Source organism: Grampus griseus (assembly GCF_964374135.1).
Source record: "Grampus griseus genome assembly, chromosome: 3".
Taxonomy (NCBI): Eukaryota; Metazoa; Chordata; class Mammalia; order Artiodactyla; family Delphinidae; genus Grampus; species Grampus griseus.
The window spans coordinates 93644155-93665298 of NC_139019.1; positions in this window are offsets into that span (position 1 = coordinate 93644155).

Genomic DNA, 21144 nt, shown 5'->3' on the forward strand with positions numbered 1-21144 from the left:
TGAAGTTCTTCCATGGCTCCAGGGAAATGGACAACAAAGCTAGGTAGGCAGTTACCTAGAAATACTTTAGTCTCTCAGTTACTTGCTGTTGAGTTTTTGATACAAAGAACCAAAGAAATGCCACTGTCATCAATTCTCCCCAAGCTCCTCTTAAAGTAGCAAATCAGCGATTGCCTTCTTTTTAAACCATAACTAGATGTGAAGTGATATTTTTGCAGAATTGGTTCAATAAAATCACACTGTAACAGTGACTACAAAATGTAAAACATGTATTTTAAGTGAGGGTGCTGGCCTCTGTTTTAATAGATAACACAACTTCTATGTCTTGAATGGGATGGTGGTTCTAACAGTTACTTTTCAGTGAGGCCTGGGCTCTCCTCCTGGGCTTTTATCCTTATGCCTCCCTCAAACCACGTACCTTTGTTGTCTGGATTCAGGAGGATTCTGTGGCTGTGGAGTAAGTTAACCTCTATGGGGCAGAACTGGCTAGCGATGGGATAGAAGGCTCCATCTCCATCCCATTTGTGACTACCGGTTGTAACCAGCAGAGCCTCAACACAGCACTTGGAAAAGAAGACAATAGGTTCCCCCTAAATACATAAACTTATAGGTCGACCATCATTATCAGCTCTTAACTGCAGACCACCACCAAGCTGGAGCACAATGAAATTAGAGGTGGGAGAGTTAAAAACCAGAAGGACTGTATCCCAAGTCAATAAGAGCTGGCTGTGACACTCAACACACCTGCACACAAAAGAAATTCCGGGGACTTCCCTGGTGGTCCAGTGGTTGAGAATCCACACTCCCAGCACAGGAGGCAGGGGTCTGATCCCTGGTCAGGGAACTAGGATCCTGCAGGCTGCCCAGTGCGGCCAAAAAAAAAAAGAAGAAGAAGAAGAAATTCCATCCCCTGAGATAGCCAAACCTCTCCACAGCCTAGGCTGGTTTGTGGGTCTGAGGGGTGATGCTGTCTACCCCAGAGGTGAAGAACTGTGTGGGAAGCCAAGAAAGAGGACAGAAGTAACGTCCTTCTGTTTTGTGTCTGCACTCCTTTATGTGGCTTCCTTATTTTATTTAAAAGTATATCTTGGAATGCTCTGAACACACTTCTGTATTTTCTTCCTAAATGAAGCTAAATATGTCTGGACTAGAAAATACTGCATTGTTACTATCTAAATAAAAAGACAGAAATTAGGGACGTACCTCCTGACAAGCTCAACAGTGGTTTTTTCTGCCACCTTCAAGGTACACTGCTGTATCGTACTCAGAGGTTTCCCACCCATCACAAAGAAAGATATACTGCTCTCTGGAGGAAGAGGGGAAGAGGGGAAACACCCTTTCAGGGAAGGGCAGCTGCTTAGTGCTGTTTTCTCGTATTTATTCCCCCTTGTGACCAAAGATTATGTTTATGAGATGCCTCTCTTTTTTATTTTTCCCATTTCATTATGCTATAATCCACGAATAACCATACTGAAAGATACCATTTATAAAGCGCCTATTCCATTCCAGGATCGGTAATAAGCCCTTTCGTTTAACTTCGACAACGAGCCTTGAGCTAAGTATTATCACCACATCTGGATGATGTTAAGTCAAAGGCTCAGAGAAGGCGTGTAACACGCCACACTTCACAGTCCTAGGAGCCGCCAGAGCTGGAATTCAAACCCGCATCTCTTTGTCTACAAAACCTAAGTTCTTACCACCTCACTAGATACACCTGCCAAGAGGCAGACTGGCAGACCCGGAGTTAGCAGGATTACAGTGGCTGGTGCCAGGGACACCCCCAGACACGTCTTTCCTGGCCAGTCATGCCAGCTGGTGAGTCCACACAGCCGTATTCCCCTCTGTCTCCCCTTCCCCAAGTGGCTAGCCTGCCTTGACCCACCCGAGTCCTGACTTTGACTTGGTGAACCGACTCCAATCTCTTTGCCTCTGACATTAGTTTCTAGTTTGGGGTCTGGTTTATCCCAAATCCTCATCTCTAATCTGAGCCTAGTCAATCCTTCCCAAGTAGTTTTTCCAGTTGGTCTAGAGCCCCATCTCATGAACTCGATGCCAGAAACAATCAGCACATGTGAGCTAAGAAAGTCTTCCTATTAAAGAATTAGTGTGTGTGTACTAGACATAGATACAACCACATTATTTATTTTAAAAAAAAACAGCTAATACTAAGATGACCCTCTAACTAGCCTGAGGATAGACCTCCCAGGAATCCTTTTGCTTCCTTCAGAGAATTCTTCACAGCCCCACACGTCTGGGGAAAACGGCCCTGCAAGATCAAACCTACTTCACACAAGCCTCACGTTTTTGCTGTTTTTCCCAGGCCTAGCTTGCCATCTACTGGCCAGAAGCAGCAGCAAGAATCCAGGGGCAGGGACACCGGAAAAGAAAGACGGGAGCGGAACCTGACAGCTGCCCTCTACCAAATATTCATGTCCTTAGATCTTCCAAGGCCCAGATCTGCTGGGCAACCATGGAAAGGCTGGGAGCAAGGCAAGTTCTCACTCCCAAGCTGCTGGCAATATCTGTGTCTCCCTAAAGAAACACTATGAACAAGTGAGTGGTCCTTGTGTACTTCACTGGCCAAAAATTTTCTTCCATTTAAGAAACTACAGGGCTTCCCTGGTGGCGCAGTGGTTGAGAGTCCGCCTGCCGATGCAGGGGACACGGGTTCGTGCCCCGGTCCGGGAAGATCCCACATGCCGCAGAGTGGCTGGGCCCGTGAGCCATGGCCGCTGAGCCTGTGCGTCCGGAGCCTGTGCTCTGCAACGGGAGAGGCCACGACAGTGAGAGGCCCGCGTACCGCAAAAAAAATAAAGAAAAGAAAGAAACTGCATTTAAGAAAACGCATCAGACAGAAGAGGCAAATATGAACATCCTAGAGAAAGCTCCAGAAGACAGCCCAGGAGGACTTTGATGTTTCCCAGTGTGCTGGCAGATGGCCTGGAGAATGCACAAGCCCATGGCGGGCCAGCGGACAAAGTGGTGAGCAAGCAGTTCATTGCTCTTCCCAGGAACTTGAACTTGTGAGCCCAAATTGGAAGGAATGCCAATAACGTTCTAGGGCCCAAACTAAAGCCTAATGTTAACTCTTTTACTGACCTTCAATGGAAATATTCTCTGAAAAATAATAATATCCTTGCCAAGCTCATATAAAATTAGAAATTTCTGTATTAAACATATTAAAAACATATCGCGCAAATCTGATTTCAAGGCCCACACCCTTGCAACGCCCAGAGCTTCTCAGTAACAGCAAGTCCTTCCAAACGTGACTTTCTTTTTCAAGATTTGATTTTGTTCCCTAATCTTCTCCACATCCTGAGAAAAGATGAGAATAAGGAAGAAAGATCGGCCAGCCTACCTCATTGCCCTGTGCTCTCACTTGTCAGAAACTGGCCTAATGGGCTTTAAATAAATTTTAAGTGTTGGGGTCTTTTCTCTGTTTAAAGTGCATGTGAATTTCAGGTTAATCGTGACAGATTGATCACACGTATTCATTTCCTTTCCCTCCCAACACTTGACTAAAATGACAATGACAAAATTTTAAAGATATTACCCACAAGGGCAAAGAGAATGAGAGAGGAGGCAACGGCAGACAAGGGATCCTGGCACACGTGTGAAACACTGAGCACTGGTGGACGTTACAGAGCAGTGGTATTTCCACCTAAGTGCCCACAGGGAACAGTGCTGCAGAGAAGCACAGGAATTCAGTCTGCAGAGTCGCAGAGGAGAGCCGAGTGTCTGCAGGCACCTGCAATCCAAGGCAGGTAAAGCAAGAGGTACAGGAAAAGGACTTGGTTCAAAGTCTAGAGACAGAACTGTTAGAAGCCATTTCTCCCCAGACAACCCCATCCCCACAGAACAAGATGACTACCTTTCTCACCCACCACCGGGCTCCCTGCCCCACCCACACTGGAGACTGGGGTTTATTCTCTGGAGAAATCAAGCCTAAGAGAGGCTCAAAATTTTGGGGTGCCAAGCAGAGCAAAAAATTCCGATATAGCATCAGGCAAAAAAAAAGACTTCAGAGTGAACTCAGCCCTGCACCCTGAATACCAGCAACCAGGTTTACACATCACTATGGATTCAAACGGTGTAAACACTATTATTCAGTTCTTCAAAACTATGTCACAATCATTACTGATTTAACCAAAAATTGTGGAATATCTATAGGGAGGATTGAGGGAGGGAAGGTGGCAGAGAGAAGAGAAGACAGCAGGAGCCTAAAATCCTATCACAGAAGTCTAGAGATAAAGTGAAATTGATATATTTGAAAATAGTGGTAAAAACTTAATGTTTGTAGATATGCAGGTAAACATCAGAAGAAACCATTAAAAGAGTAGAAAGTAATTGCCTCTCAGATGAGTCAAGGAGATAGAGAAAAGGGGGGCACTGATCTTCTCTGTAAGACTTGTTGGACTATATTATTTTTAAATTATGTGCATGTGTTACTTTGATTAAAATATTTTTAATGAAAACAGCTAAGGAGCTTCATTTTGCCGAGATAAAAAAATTCCGGAGATGAATGGTGGCAATGGTTGTACAGCAATGGTAGTGTACTTAATGCCACTTAAAAATCATTTAAAAGGTAAATTTTATCTTATCTATTTTTACTACAATAAAAGATGTTAATTAAAACAGCATTTGGATGGATAAAGAAGATGTGGCACATATATACAATGGAATATTACTCAGCCATAAAAAGAAACGAAATTGAGTTATTTGTAGTGAGGTGGATGGACCTAGAGTGTCATACAGAGTGAAGTAAGTCAGAAAGAGAAAAACAAATACCGTATGCTAACACATATATATGGAATCTAAAAAAAAAAAGAAATGGTCATGAAGAACCTAGGGGCAGGACGGGAATAAAGATGTAGACCTACTAGAGAATGGACTTGAGGACACAGGGAGGGGGAAGGGTAAACTGAGGCAAAGTGAGAGAGTGGCATGGACGTATATACACTACCAAATGTAAAACCGATAGCTAGTGGGAAGCAGCCACATAGCATAGGGAGATCAGCTCGGTGCTTTGTGACCACCTAGGGGGGTGGGAGGGAGTGAGACGCAAGAGGGAAGAGACATGGGGATATATGTATATGCATAGATGATTCACTTTGTTATAAAGCAGAAACTAACACACCACTGTAAAGCAATTATACTCCAATAAAGATGTTAAAAAAATAGCATTTGGTAATTAAGTCAGGAATGATTGAACCGTTGACCCACTGGTGATGGTTGACCATTCGTTGCCATCTACAATATGCGGCAAGGCTAAGTGGCTTTTCTTATATACGTAAACTTACAGGCTCAAGCTAGTTGGTACAGGGCATTCATTAATTTCACTGAAAAGTTATCAAATGATACAATAAGCACATGACTGAAAATGATGAGAACAATGGGAGACAAATTTTGACCTCAAAGAGTTTAGAGTTGAACATACAGAGAAGAGCGATCAACAATGTATTGCTAGATGTAAGAATCTAAGATGTAGTCTGTGAAAAGACCTAGATGGTGTCTCATAGCAACCACTCCATGACTGCTTGTCAGTGCTGAACAGAAACTGGAAACAGGTAACTGCTCTACTGTTGGTGGTAACAAAGTTTTGTAGAAACGTAATTCTACCCAAAGGACCAGGGGAGACTTTCCAGAGGAGATGCCTTTTGAACAGAGGTTTAAAGACCATTCCAAGCAGAAGCCAGTGGCCTCTCCCAGAGGTCCAGGCTATCCAAATACACCACAAATACTGGAACTGGTGAGGCTGCCATTTAAAGCTACTACAGCTTTACCCATAAAGGCTTTGAAATAAAGTCAACAACAAATGATTTTATAGGGCAAAACAATGCTTTCTCTGACAATCTGTTACCCTGAACAGAGAGGCTGACGGTCTGAGGCAGGACAGGGAGACAAGGGCTTGGACGGAGCAGGGTGGGGGGAGATGGAAAGGAAAAATGTTGATCAGTGGCTTAGTATTTGCTAATTCTCTTGGTCTTACCATAGAGAAGCAATTACCCTTCAACTTCACCCACCTTTCCCTAGGTTAAACAAACCAAAAACTTCGCCTGAGAAAATTGCCCAGTTTTTCAAGCCACCCAACAGAAGCAAACAAGACAATTCATAAGGAGACTCAGAACACAACATTGTAAAGCAATTATACTACAATAAAGATGTTAAAAAAAGGGGGGGGGGACTCAGTAGCTTAGAGGAGAGGTATATGGGTATATGCATGGCATCACCCTCCTTCTTCTGCTAGTCGCAGAGTTCATCTTTAACTCGTGATTTCCCTACAGAGAGGCAAGCGTTTGATTTTTATTTTGATGGGCCTCCATGTCCTACACACCAAGAACATGCTTTCTAGCAAAATACTAGATCTACCACGTTACCATTAAGACCAAACAAACTGTCTGATAGAGCTCCTTCCTATGGAATTTTACATGCTTACGGAAGCACTTACCTCCAAATCATCTAATTAACCCCACCAACTGCCTTTCTCCAGTTCTGAACTGAAGAAATCTCATCATTTCAGGTATTCCTGGGAATTTGGAGAATTTGGTTTAGTTTCTCTATGGTGGAGGATCCCAAGAGCACTTTGATTCTATTACATTTCTACTGTAATGTTACTTGTGCTCTCTTTAGCTCCCCATGGAACCATGAGCCTCTGAGGAGGCACTGTGTTGTATTCATTGTGAAAGGAGTAAGAGTTGATAGAAACAGAGAAGCATAAAGCCGATGCTATGGTACCCTGTGTTAATGACCTCAGCTCACCCTGGAGGGCACTTGTAGGTGGTTCTTATTCCCACTGCTGGCTTCAGGCATCTCTATGCCCAGAGGATGCCATCAGGCCATGGGAGCCTGTCAACCTACTTGTATAAGATGAAGTGTGAGGATTGAATGCCCCAATGAAGGAGGAAGGTTAGTGGATAAATGTCCTGGTTTCCTGACCCTCAGTGGGACAACTCAGAGCTATGCTCCAAACAAATTTCTCACGTGGTCCCCAGCACAATGAAGATCTGGTTGTCCATGGCTCATTAGTGGCTTTCCTTGTCTTGTTCCCACAATCCCTCATAGTAATTTCTGTAACCACCTCTCATATAAACTTCCTATATGGAGTCTTTGGAAAAGCCCAATGGAAGGATCACAGCAAAGCAAATAGCAGTTCACCATTTGGAAAGCAGCTCTAACATGTTGCTAGAGGCTGAATGGCTGACCACAGAAAATCAAGAGACTGCGTGACCAGAGCTGCCATTCAGGAGCTGGGTGTGGTCAGATCCACGAAGTCCTAAGGTCAGGCAGGCACAACATGAGTGGCCGGTACAAGAGAAGTGCTACTTTTAGGATTGAGCCCAAACAGAATGGAATACACAACAAATTGACACAAAAAGATGACCCAGATCCTAAGCTGCCAAACTCTTGTCCCTCCGTTAGTTCTTATCTATGATCCTGTGAGAGATTCCCAAATACCAGCCGATAAAGAAAGGAAAAAAAGAATAACAGGCCTGGATCATGGGCAGTTCATAAAAATGTACTGCTACCACAGTACAGGGCACCCCGGGAAATCCTCCAAGCAGCACACATGGTCATTAACTTTGTGTGGAGGGAGAAGCAATCAGAAGTCAGGATATTCAAGAACTCCCGGGCAGTGGCAACTGACTCAGTATCTTGGTCAGGGGCCTAGAAGGAGCAAGAGAACAATATTCAGAAATAGACGCGAGGAGGTCTGGAGAAGCAGCACATAGTTGGATCTAGGGGAATGGGCACAAAATGTAGGTCACTGTGAATCAGATCCATGTCCAGCACCAGATCATCCACCATGAGATGATGTACAGAAAGGCTCATCCCATGCATGACAGCGAGCCTCTGTCCTTGAGCACCTCAAGCGTTTACACAACAGGTTTATAATGGAGTAGTCAGAGTGGCAGGGATGGAAGCTATGCATAGGCCCAGTAGCATGGGTGCCTTCTTATTAAAGATAACTAGTTATTCCCTCTGATAAATGTTAGCAGCAGAAACTAATGTTGAGCCCTTGATATGATACATTCCAAAGGAGGCCAGGTCATCTGGCGGCAAGTTGATTTCATTGACCTCCTTCTACCCTAGAGAGGATAGTGATTCATCCTTACTAGGATTGACGTGTATTCCAAGTATGAGGTTTGCCTTCATTGCTTATGCTGCCTATACCAATACCACTATCAGAGAGTTCACGGAGCATCTGATTTACAAGTGTGGGATCCCATATAACTTCTTCTTGGACCAAGGAACCCACTTTACAGCAATGCAACAATGGACACGTGATCAGAGGATCTACTGGCCCTATCATTTACCACTCCACCTGGAAGGCTGCCTGCCTGATAGAACACTGAAATGACCTCTTAAAGGCACAGCTCATGTACTAACTTGAGAATGACACCTGATGAAGTTGGGGTGTGGTCTTCAATATGAGGTATAAACATTGAATCAATAACTCTTATGAGGTTAGCGTCCCGATAGTTAGAATACACTGATCTGGGAACTAAGGGGTAACAGTAGAATGACCCTCTCTCCATCACTTCCAGTGAGCCACTTGTGGATTTGTGGCTTACTGTCCTTCTTGCAACTTCAGGTTTTGGGGGATATAGACGTTAGAGTCCATGGGGGTGGAATACACATGTGAGGGGACACAGTATAGAATTCCACTGAACCTAGTTACCACTGCCACTTGGCCATTTGGGGCTCCTCTATAGGAGTTCATATACTACTAGGGGTAGGCTGTGATTATAATAAGGTGGGTACCACATAATGGGGGCAGGAAGGAATATGCCTGAGAACATGGGTGATTCACTGGGGTGTCCTTAATGCTTCCACAGCCTTACACGGGCAAAATAACCAGGGAGTCTCAGCAGGGCAGAAGGTCTGGGTCATCCCATCAAGCTAGCAATCTACAGTGAAAATGTTAACCCAAAGGCAAGGAGAATCCAGTATAAGCATCTGTGAGGGAGAGGATGAATATCATCTTAGCCTAGGGAACACCACAGCAGTGCCCTACCAACTCTCCTGCCGTTAAGTCCTTATATTAGAGATATGGCTAAAAACCATGTTGAAGAAGAGTCAGTGCCAGAGTGACTTAATGTGGGGCATGATGATGAGCAGTACAAGGGAGGCACCAGGGAAGATGTATCCATGCCCTGCTTTTATCACCTGACACACCCTGGAGGTCATGTGAAAATGATAATTCCCGCATGTTCCATTGGCTTCCTGCATCTCTGAGTCTGAGGGCTTTCTCCACCTGGGAAGTGTGCTTGGCTCTCCCATGTGGGGTAAGCTGGTAGTACCAGGGAGTTAACAACCCCGGAGTGACTCAACCAATGAGAGGCGTTGATAATGACCCCAGCTTTCTCACCTTTCGGTGGCACAATTCTGAGCTGTGTTTCACACTGTTTCTTAGAGGGATCCCAATGAGACTGAGCCCCAGTTACCCCCAGATGTCACCCTTGATTAATGCCACCCAAATTGTTTTCTTCCTTTTCCTGTCTCACTTCCCCATTCCTTCTGAATGTTTCCTGGGATCACCTCCCAAATCAACTTCTTAACTCCCAAATCCTTGACTAAGGTCTACTTTAGGGGAAATCCAGCCTAGGACCAGAAAGTGAAGGAAATGTTGATATATCCAATTAATAGAATAATATGTGGTCAATGAAAATGCTAAGTATATAGGAATATGAAAAGACATATGCATTATAAGGTTGACTGAAAGACAACTGTTTATTCTGTTTACAACCGAAAGCATGTGAAAACATATGCTTAGAAAGAGAATAGAGAGATTGACCACTGCTTTGTTGGAGTTGAAGGAAGAAAGTCTCTCAAGGAGGGAGACCAATAGCGTCAAGGTGCTGAGGGTTCTAATGAGAGCGTTGCTCTCAAAGTTCTCAGCAGTCACAAACCACAAGATCATCACATCCTGGGTCCTGCCAGTCCTTTTCCCCAAAGCTGGTCATTTGCTCCCAGAGAGAAGGCTGGGGAAGCTCAGCTGATTCTGCTGTGGCTTTAGAAAGCCTAGATGGGAGAAGCTAGACTAACCATGTACAACCTTTGTAAACCAACCGCAGTTTGGAAGAAAAGCTTGACCTCTGTGTTGGGACAGAGTAACTCAGTAACAAAACTCACTACTCCACAGACTCCGAGCAATTCTGACCCACCTTCTGAGTCCAACAGGGCAGAAGGTACCTAAGGCACAAAAAAATGGCTTCTGTCAATGGAAATCTTCCTTTTTACTGAGAGAAAACCGATTAGCGTATGTCACAGACCAGACCGTGAATGAAAAGGATTTTAAAATTTACCACATAAAAACGTAAGACAACTGGGGGGGATAAAACACACCATAAAAAGAAAGTCAAAAGCTAAACAATCAACTGGAAGAAACGCTTGTAATATATACTATGACAAAGGGTTAATATCTTTAATAAACTAAAACAGGAGACAGATGGTGAATAATCTTTATTCATAAGCTTCACCAACATATTTGAGATTGTCAGCGCTCAGCAAATATTTGGAATTCTATGCTGACCTAAGAGAAAACTTTAAATGCTTTAAGAAGTCAGCATTTATCAATGGCAGTGGAACTGCTAGATTTTGTGAAGGAATCCAGGAAAAGCATTGGCTCATTTCCATGGTTTTACACTGAGCAAAATAAGGAAAGGAAAGTGTTATGCTGGGGCTGAAGTCGTATATTTAAACATAAAGCCTTGTGACCTAGGGCTTTCCAAAAGTTAACAAAGTCCTGGCAAGCTATGGGGAAAATAAATAATAAGGAAATCATTCAATAATAGCTCTGTTTTTAATAAGCTATGATTTGACAGTTCTATAGGTTGGTTTGTTTTGGCAAGCTTGGAAATAATCACAGAATAAAATGTGAGATAATTATTTGGATAAAAATAAAAGCAACAACAAAGCTCAAGATTTCATACAGCACAAAGGAAAGCAGCACCTTGTATTCCTCAGGGACTGAAAACCACACAGAAGCAGATACCCATACTGTAATTTGAGGGACCCTAGAAGCTTCCAGTGGAGCGTGTGTCCCTAATTTCCTCCACTGAAATTCAACCTTTGAAATTCAATTCACCGAGATCTCAAAGGCCTTTGGTTTCTTATGCAAATAGCAACAAGGCTATCAATCGAAAATCTTTTGCAACTATCACCTTTTGGGGAGGGTGTTTTTCAACTTAGAGTCAGACCCCAAGGGAAGGAGAGTTGAGATGGAGATTGAGGTGAGAACCCTAAAACGGGAAGACCTGGGAGGGGGAAAATACACAGTTTGAGCCATTCCAGTTGCGCCAGCCAGGCTTCCGCTGGGTATGCATACTCACAGGCACATCTGGAAGGCGTATGGCTCAGAGGAAAATGCCTCTGGACTCCAGAGTAAGGTGATTGCTAAAGTGTGATTTACTGGCTTAGATAAGGCCCACCTAAAACACATAATGGACAAGCCTAGAAGGTCTTAACTCCTCCCACTCAACCTCAGTCTTTGGGGCCTCTCCAGAGTTTCACAAACCCACCCGTTTCACAAGATGAATGAACTGCCCCAGCAGTGGGTTTCCAATTTCACCACAGCCGCTGCAGGCCCTTCTCTGTATTTGCACACCTTGCTGGGTTTTAACAGTGAGGACAATTGGTCACAGATCAGTTAGCCCCTGAGGCAAGGCAAGAAAGCTTTTCTGAGAAAAAGAAAGTCTGCAAAGCCTCCAGATGCTGACCACCACCTCAGAAGAATTGCTTTGAACTGAGCATTCCAAACAGCTGAGAATCTTCCTCTTTCTAAACCACCTCCCACCAACCCAGGGATATTCAGGCCGTTCCCATTGCCTTCTGGGGATATCTCCCTTGTTCAGAAACCAAGAACATTAAATTCGAAAGAAAACGAACATCCTTTAGCACCTACCCATATCAGGCACTGTAAAAGGTGACTTGCGTGCATTTAATCCTCAATTTATCTCCATTTTGAGTGTAGGTGTTATTGCCCCTATTTCACCAAGGGAGGAACCGGTGCTCCTAGGGCTCAAACCCCTGCCCAAAGTCAGCAACTGGGGTGGAGTCAGAAGGCAACGAAAAAACCAATCTGATTGACACAAAACCTGAGGCCTTTTCCACTTCATCACTGTACTCTTAGGTTTGTGGCTATGAAAAAAAATGCACCTAGACTGGGTTAAGGTCCACACAAGTCAACTTAATAGAGGAACTGGGTAGACTCCTAAGATCCTCACTGGGGAAGAAAAGAGGGAGAGGTGAGAAGTGGCCCCTGCACTGATTCAATAACATCGGTACATTCATTCATTCAACAAGTATTTACTGAGTGTTGTAAGTGCTAGAGGATGTTCTAGGTGCTGGGGATAGCCTGGATGGGGACAGACAAAATCCCTAGCTTCATAGAGCTTATATTTTAGTCAGGGAGAGAGATGATAAACACAAAGAAGTCATGACAGGTGGCGACAAGGGCAATGAAGAAAAATATGCAGCAGTGGGCCAAGGGGACAGGACAAGTGATGTTGGAAGGGTGGCCAGGGAAAGCCCTTTGAGGAGATGACCCTTGAGCACAGCCCTGCCTACAGTGAGGAGGGAACCACCCACGGGGCTGGGGAGGAGGGGGTGGGCTGGGGGACCACAAGTGCCAAAGCTGGGAGGATTTCACTTGTCATGTTCCAGTAATAGGAGAGGGAGGAGTGAGGGGCAGGGCTAGGAGCTGAGGGCAGAGCACAGGCCACAGGCCGGCCCATGCAGACCCATGGAGCCACCCAGAGGATGGCTGGAAACACAGGTTGTTGGCCACCCTCAGAGTTACTGCTTCAATAGGTGGGGCCTGAGAATGTGCACTTCTACCAAGTTCCCAGGTGGTGCTCATGCTGCTGGCCTGGGGACCACACTCTGAGAGCCACTGATGTGGAGCCTTGCAGATCATGATAAGGCTTTGGATTATGTTCTCAATGTGTCAGGAAGGCACTGGAGGACTCCAAGCAGGGGATGAAGGAAAACTGTCTGTGAGGGGCAAGGGTGGAAGTAGGGAACCAGCTGGGGAGCAACGACACCAGCTCAGGCAGTGATAGTGAAGGTCTTGAACTAGGGTGGCTGGAGGGGGAGGGGGAGGGGAAATGGTCAGATTCAGAATATATTTTGAAGGTAGGACTGACAGCACTTGCCAGTGGACTGATGTGTATGAGAAGCAGAGAGAGAAATCAAATGACTCCTTCGTTTTAGAGCAACCTGCTGAGTAACGGTGGAGGCATTTGCAAAATTGGTGAAGACAGCTTTGGGATTGGGGTTCATTTTGAACATACTGATTTTCTGAGATGCTCATTTGAATGCAAGCAGGATAGCAAGTAGGTAAATAACTTACATGTCTCAAGCTCTGGGAGAGGTCCAGACCAGAGGTATAAATTTGGGAGGCGCCATTTTCTAACCAGTATGTGCAATGATATGGCTGGATGTGATCATCAGAGAGTATAAACCAGCAACAGCCAGTACTGAGCCCCGCAGCACACAAAGGAGATGGAGAAGGAACTGCCAATGAAAAGGAAAAACCCAGGAGAATATGAAGTTGTGGCAGCTAAGAGAAAAAGTGTTTCCCTGGGAAGGGAGTGACCCAGTCCTGGTGACAGAAGAGGAATGATGAGTGGCCACTGGGCTTAGCAACCCGCACATGGAGTATTTGGGTGGTGGGAGAGACAAGGCTCAAAATATATGGAGAGAGAAATGAGTCTGTGCAAAGTTCCCATTTATAAGCAGGGTGTTCATTTTCATCAACACATTGTCAAAACGGAAATTCTCTCCTGTCAAGAATATACTTGATATTGCTGTGAAGACAATTATTAACATAGGTTATTTATTTGCTTTTTTATGTGAATCATGTAAGATAGAGTTTATCAGAGTCCCTATGTTTGTTGGGTACAAACCTGCAGCAATAATACAAACGATGAAGGTAACTTTATGTCAAGTTGTATGTTTTATGTATCCCAAGTACCAATAATAGAAACAAATGTTGGTCAATTATTCTAGACGAAAGATTAAACTGTCTTTATATTCTCTCGGTAGAAAATTATATTACAGAATTTTGTCATGTGAGGAAACAGAGAACATGCAGAACCAAGAAAGGTAAGGACAAGTTATATAAAACTGTGTCAGACACTTAAGTAATAAAAAAATTTTTTTCTGGATTTTGTAATGTTTGTGATCTCTACCAGCTTTTTAAAATTCTTAATTCGTTGTGACTTATTTTCTCATTCCACATATTTATTTTCATGCCTAGTTTTGTATTCATAATTTGATAATTTGATACTCTTACAGAGGCTTCCCCACCCAGAAAATTGTATAAGCTTCAGGTCCACAAAACCTGCATCCATCCCTGAATGGAGGGGACGGAAACCAGAATGGGATATGTTCAAGAAATGGTGGGAAGAAAAGAAGTACAGACAGCCACTATGAAAGCTCTTCAGTGGCACAGGAGTAAGGCCGGGGGGTGGGGAGCGTGGAGCGTGGAGGAGGGGTTACAAAAGGAAAGTTAAATCATGGGAGGAGTGCCTGGGAAATGACGCCACAGATGTCTCACATCAATTGGAGATCCTTGGCTGTCACATCTTCTGGAGTTTTCAGTGATGGATAACAAGGGAGCTGGGAGCTTGGAAGATAGACCACACACAACTGAGCATCACCAAAGAGCCTGTATCTCCAGAATTTCTCCTGGTTCCAGCCTTACACTCTGACCTTGTGTGGGCACCAGAGAGAAAGGGAGGTTTGGCAGAAGCTGCATTCTAAATCACCTCAGGGACACAATTTCAGTGGGGTTTTAGCCATTGTTAAATGGCATTTGATTTTTGTTTAAGTAAAAGAGCCTGTTCCATCAAAATCTTATGGGCACACCCAATATCTATCAGAGATTAAAACACAGACACTGGGCTTCCCTGGTGGCGCAGTGGTTGAGAGTCCGCCTGCCGATGCAGGGGACACGGGTTCGTGCCCCGGTCCAGGAAGATCCCACGTGCCGCGGAACAGCTGGGCCCGTGAGCCATGGCCGCTGAGCCTGCGCGTCCGGAGCCTGTGCTCCGCAACGGGAGAGGCCACAACAGTGAGAGGCCCGCGTACCACAAAAAAAAAAAACTCCCAAGAGTGGTCACTGAATTCTGATTTTTACCTGAACAGTTAGAACGTGTGATTTTCTGTGTGAATGACTCCTGGTCTTACCCATTCAGCACTGCTCCCGCCCTCACCATAACTTGTTCTGCTAACCCCAAAGCACCTCTGGCTTCCACCTAGCAGGTACATGGACCACAGTTTCAGTTCAACTCCCATTGTGTCATTGAGGAAACTGAAAATCAGTTACTCTTCAGAGCTTCCAGATCCAGCTCTGAGACCAGAGCCAATGGTCTGGAGAATCCCCAAACATTGTTCTTTCCAGTGAAGTTGTATTTTAAAACATCATAATAGAATTGACAGAAAACGATTCGTTCAGGTGGTGTAAAAAACTTCTCCAACAGGAAGAATTGAGGCTCTGTTTCCGCCATGGTAATTCAGCTGATTGCTTGTACACAGCTCATGTGTGGAGTGGATAGCAATTTGCATCTATATCACGGCAGTTACACTAAACATTTACCCTTTGCAAAACGCCAAAGCGGATGCAGAGAGTTCTGCAGTTTATTTACTGCACAGCAGTACTCAGCTCAGGGGCCCACGCTCAGCACTGCCTCTTTTTATAATTGACACAATGGTGTCATCTGCTCACCAAGCTGTGTACCCCCCAAGGCAGTGTCTGTGAGGAGGAGGGTGCCTCTTCTAATTCACACAAAAGCACCCCATGGACTAGCAGTGGCCCCCACAGTGAAAATGGCTTACACGGTTTATCTTAATCCTCAGTTAGTTACTGCAACCTTATGAGGTGGCTCCTATCACGCACACTTCACAGCTGAGGAACCTGCCTCGCTATGGGTTTCCCACATTACACAGCCAGTAGGTGGTAAAGCAGGAATCGAACCCAGGTCTGCAGTGCCTAAGTATCTACAAAGATGTTCTGGTGCAGACGATGAAAAGCTGTATGGTTACCAGTGTCAATCTGACCTCACAACATTAACATACAGTCCCAGGGAGAATAGTCGCCATGGGATCTTCCCCAAGTCCCCGTATGCCCCTTCCTCTCAACTATGCTCCAAAATAAGCATGTAAAAATGAAACCAAGTAAATTGGAAGGCTGTTGCATTAGCTATTTCATTGTGAAACATCACATATAAGAAAGCACATAAAACAAATGTATGTGCCACTAGAGATGATCATACTAAGTGAAGGAAGTCAGAAAGAGAAAGACAAATCCCATATGATATCACTTATATGTGGAATCTAAAATATGACACAAATGAGCATATCTACAAAACAGAAGCAGACTCACAGACATAGAGAACAGACCTGTGGTTGCCAAGGGGGGTGGGGGGAGGGAGAGGGTTGGACTGGGAGGCTGGGGTTAGTAGATGCAAACTATTACACTTAAGATGGGTAAACAACAAGGTCCTACTGTATAGCACAGGGAACTATATTCAATATCCTATGATAAACCATAATGGAAAAGAATATAAAAAAAGAACGCACATATGTGTATAACTGAGTCACTTTGCTGTAGAGAAGAGATTGGCATAGCATTGTAAATCAACTATACTTCAGTAAAAAAAAAAGAACAAACAAATGTATAGTTTAAATAAGAAAGTGAACACTCCTATAATCACCACCTAAGTCTAGAAATCACCAGCACTTCCGGAGACACCTTCCTATTAGTTCCTTCCCAGTCATAACTTCTGCCCGCATCCCTAGAGGTAACCTTCCCCTGACTTTTATGTTAAGGGTTTATCTTTTTTGATATCCACGTATACATACCTGACCAATATGGTTAAGGTCACTTGGACCAGAGTCTCTGTTCTAGGCATTTGAAATAAGATCCTTCCCCTCATGGAGCTTCTGTTCTAGCAAATTTGTGTCTGTTTTTGAACTTGATACAAATATCATGCAGACATATAGCACTGTATTTCTTCTGCACAACATTGTGATATTCACTCACTTTGTTATATGTTAGTTGTAGTTATCTTTCATTGCTCTCTATAGTAACCCATATACAAATGTTTCATAATTTATTTCTTCATTCTGTTGTTGATGGACATCTGGGTCGTTTCCAGTTTGGGACTATGAGCTTTCTCGTACATGTATCCAGATGGACATGAGAATGAAATCTCTAGTACATAGACCTATGAGTAGAATTGCTAGAGCATTAGATATGCAAATCTTCAAATTTATGACATAATAAAACTACTGTCCAAAAATGGTTGTACCTATCTACCATCTCACCAGCCATGTATGAGTTCCTAGTAATACACAATTTTGCAAGTACTTGTTATTGTCAGACTTTAAAATGTTTGCTAATCTGATGTGTTAGTGATATCTCAGTGTGATCTTGTTTTGCATATCTCCAAACATGCATTGTTGGATTTCCTCTTTTGTGAAGTGTCTATTCTAGTCTTTTGCTCACTGACAGTGAAATACAGAAGCAAACCTGATCTTGAGTATATGTCTGATACTGTCAGTCTACAGGTTGTCATTATAATTTGGATGGTATTTTTTTTTTTTTTTTGGCCATGCCACGTGGCACACAGGTTCTTGGTTCCCCAACCAGGGATCAAGCCCGTATCCCCTGCAGTGGAAGTGAGGAGTCTTAACCACTGGACCACCAGGGAAGTCCCTAGATATTATTGTTGACATGATGACAGTTGTACCACAGGCTCATGGGGTCTAGAATTTGCTGAGCACCTATTATATGCCAGACACTATGCCAAGGAAGCTACAGCGGAAACTCACCTCAAAAGGTAATTCCAAGATAATTGTAAATAGAAGCAAAACAACAATGTAAAGACAACTTTTTATCATCTAATTCAAGATACTGGTCTAGCTAGAAAAATAAAATTGTTAAATTACAATGAAAAAAATTCATTTTTCTTTGAACATACTCTATTGATAGGACATTTGAATAAAGGAGAACAACAACAACAACAAAATGGAAAACAGAAGAAAAAAATCTTACTTCCTCAATCTACCAAGATCAAACGAGAATCTCATGTTATTGAAGGGAGCCAACGAGTATATTCCACTGTGTGAGAGAATTATAGAGAAACCCAGGGGCTTCTAGAGAAACTGGGACTTTGTGACATTTGCTCCCTGTTTGTGAAAGTAGGAGGGAATTAATATTGTTTATACACCAGGCATACATTACTTCGTCTAATCTTCACAAACTCTACAAAATAGGTATTTTTTAATCTTACAGGTGAAGAAACGGTAGTTTGAGGGGTTATGACACTTTGCGGAGGTTACTCCCTAAAAAGTAGTGGATCTGCGAATTGAACTTGTCTACCCTGTTCCAGAGTTCTTTACATCTCACCACAATCCCTAGGCAGTGGGTCCAGAAAGCATGCCAAATGAGGACATTGTTGCCAAAGTCCAGGAGACCAACTGAGTCAGCAACACTGACAGGAGGCAGGGAGGTGGGGAGAATTTACCACAGAAGCCATTATTCTTTATGATTTATTAGGCTTTCAGAAGTGGGATGGCGAATTGCTGACATGATTTTCTGGCGCACTTTGATGAGCAGTTGAGGATACCAAAAGGACCCTCTATCTAAATTATCTCTCTAACCCACTATTCTATCTTTTTTAAAAAAAATTAATAGCTCTCCTTTTAAAATGAATTGCCTAGTTGGGGAGAGCAAGGGTCAAGAGCCCTGGGAAACTGCAGCTTAGTTTTGAGAAACTCTTGAGACATCCAGTGTCCATGGCAAGTAGGCGGTTATATAAATGGATTTGGGACACAGAGGAGAGGTACAGGCTGGAGAAAATAAACTGTGGAACCATGACTGAAGGCACGTGCAAAGATGCGAGCACCTAAGGGATTAGGATAATCCCCAGGGCTCCACTATGTTCCTAGTGTTAATCAATTAATAGGCTGGAATTGGAAAATCCTGAAACACCAAAAGCAAACACAGATGGTCCAAAATGACTCAAGATCCTCTCCCAGAATGTCAGTAGGAGAAAAATGCAATCATCTGGAGTCTCTATTTTTCCTCTAAAGACTTAACTGTTTCTAAGAGATCTGATCTCTTCAAATTTAACTCATTTGCAATCTAGTCTCTTAGTACAGGAGACCAGGATAGGCAGCCTAATTTCAGTTGTCTTTTTACAGTAAGAACCTAATCCTTCAGTCTGCGTTTCTTTGTCATACTGCACCCATCTCTTCTATTAATACAAGCGTAGATTCCTCAGATGTCTAGATCCAAACCTAAAGTCATCTAACTGCCAAAGGCTGTTTCATGTCCCTATTCACAGGGAATCTAGGTTGGAAAGACTTGGAAATATCGTTAGAAAAATGATCATCTGGGCAAAAAAAATGTCAAACTCATGGGCCAACATAATCCCAGAATATTAAAAGCCATAATTTAAGTCCAGGTGAGTCAATTACATTCCTAGATAAATTAGGAACTGATGCAAATGATTCAAATAATAGCCCTTTATTTCATTTACCTCCCTTATCAAAATATTTTGGACTATCTTCGATGTGATTATTTTGTTTAAATCAATACTTTTTTTTAACTTCAGTTGCCCCTAAATTAAACTATACATCAGTGGAATGCCAACATATAAAGAGAAGGAAGTTAATATAGACTGGAAACCTTTCTAGTTTCACAAATAACCTTTTAAAGTATAAAGTAATTTTACTAACTACATACAAATGAACTGTGGACAGGTTGGAAAACTGGAGAGAAGTGGTTGTGCCGTTGGTTGAATTAAAACTGATGAAACAAAAAAGTCTTTGGAGGAGTTAGGGAAATGATCTCAAAGAACTCAACTGAGACTATTCACAGATTAAATTAAAATCTTTTCTGAAGCAACTTACATTTTAGGGTAAAGGGAAAAGGCAAAGGGTACTGTAGACTAAGCAAATAATAAAGACAGATTTGGGCACTGTCACTAAGGTACACACATATCTAATAATGGCAAAGCAAGGTGCTACCGAGAATAAATCTAAACTTCGTAGATGACGAGATTTTCCTTAACTGTAATCTAATAACTCCATCCACTTTAGAATTGATTATATAAATCTGAAAATTGCCTGTGAAAAAGATTTCTTACCACCAGATTCCTTGCTAAACCATCTGCATTACAAACTTCACGGGTATGGTTTCTCTCGAAAATACATAAAAGCTGAGTCTACTAAAGATACTGAAAAGATAGAGAACTTCTCATCTTCCCAACTGACAATACATCTCTTCAAAACTCTATGTGAGCACTGAAAAACTCAAAGGCTTTCAGAGGCAGGGCAAGTCACAAAGGTGAGAAGTGATCCTGAAATGGAAGGGTACATGCCCTGCCCCAAAGCAGAAAGGCGTTCAAATTCCAGATTTGTTTTGTTTACAAGATAGGTATTTTTCCCATTTACAGTTGAGGAAACAAAATATACACAGGTACATTCCTCCTGGAGTGGCCACTTTCAAACCCACGTACCAAGGATATTCTTCGAAGCATTATGTACAAGAGACTAGAAAATCTAATGATCCAACAATTAAATTCTACGCAGTCATTTAAAACTTGTTTTCTAAGAGTTAATGATAGAACCTATTTTTTCAATTATTGTCATCATTTTACTTGCAAACATTCCTCAGTATTTAAATGGGTTTAATAGGAAAGTTGGATACTGATTCAATAGTTAGATTTGGGGATAAGTTTTGCATTCAAATCCCCCTCTGCCACCAATTAGCTTTGAGATGCTAGGGAGGTTATTTAATCTCTAAGTTTCCTCACCTGTAAAATAGGCTAAATGATACACTCTTGTGAATGTTACGAGAATTAAAATAAGATCTACACAAAGCAATATGCATAAGTCCCTATAATACAGCAGTCAACAAATGATAATAAATAAATTCTAACGAATCTTTTGGCTAATCGTGGCTATATTTTGCAATTACCTCATTCTAGTATTACCAAGGACCAAGGATTAGGATCAAGCAAATTCTATATAAGACACATTCTGGCAGATATATGTTGAGATTGGCTGGTTTGTTTTAAATAGATGTGTTCTATAACCCCTACACTTAATTTGGGACGTCCAAACTCA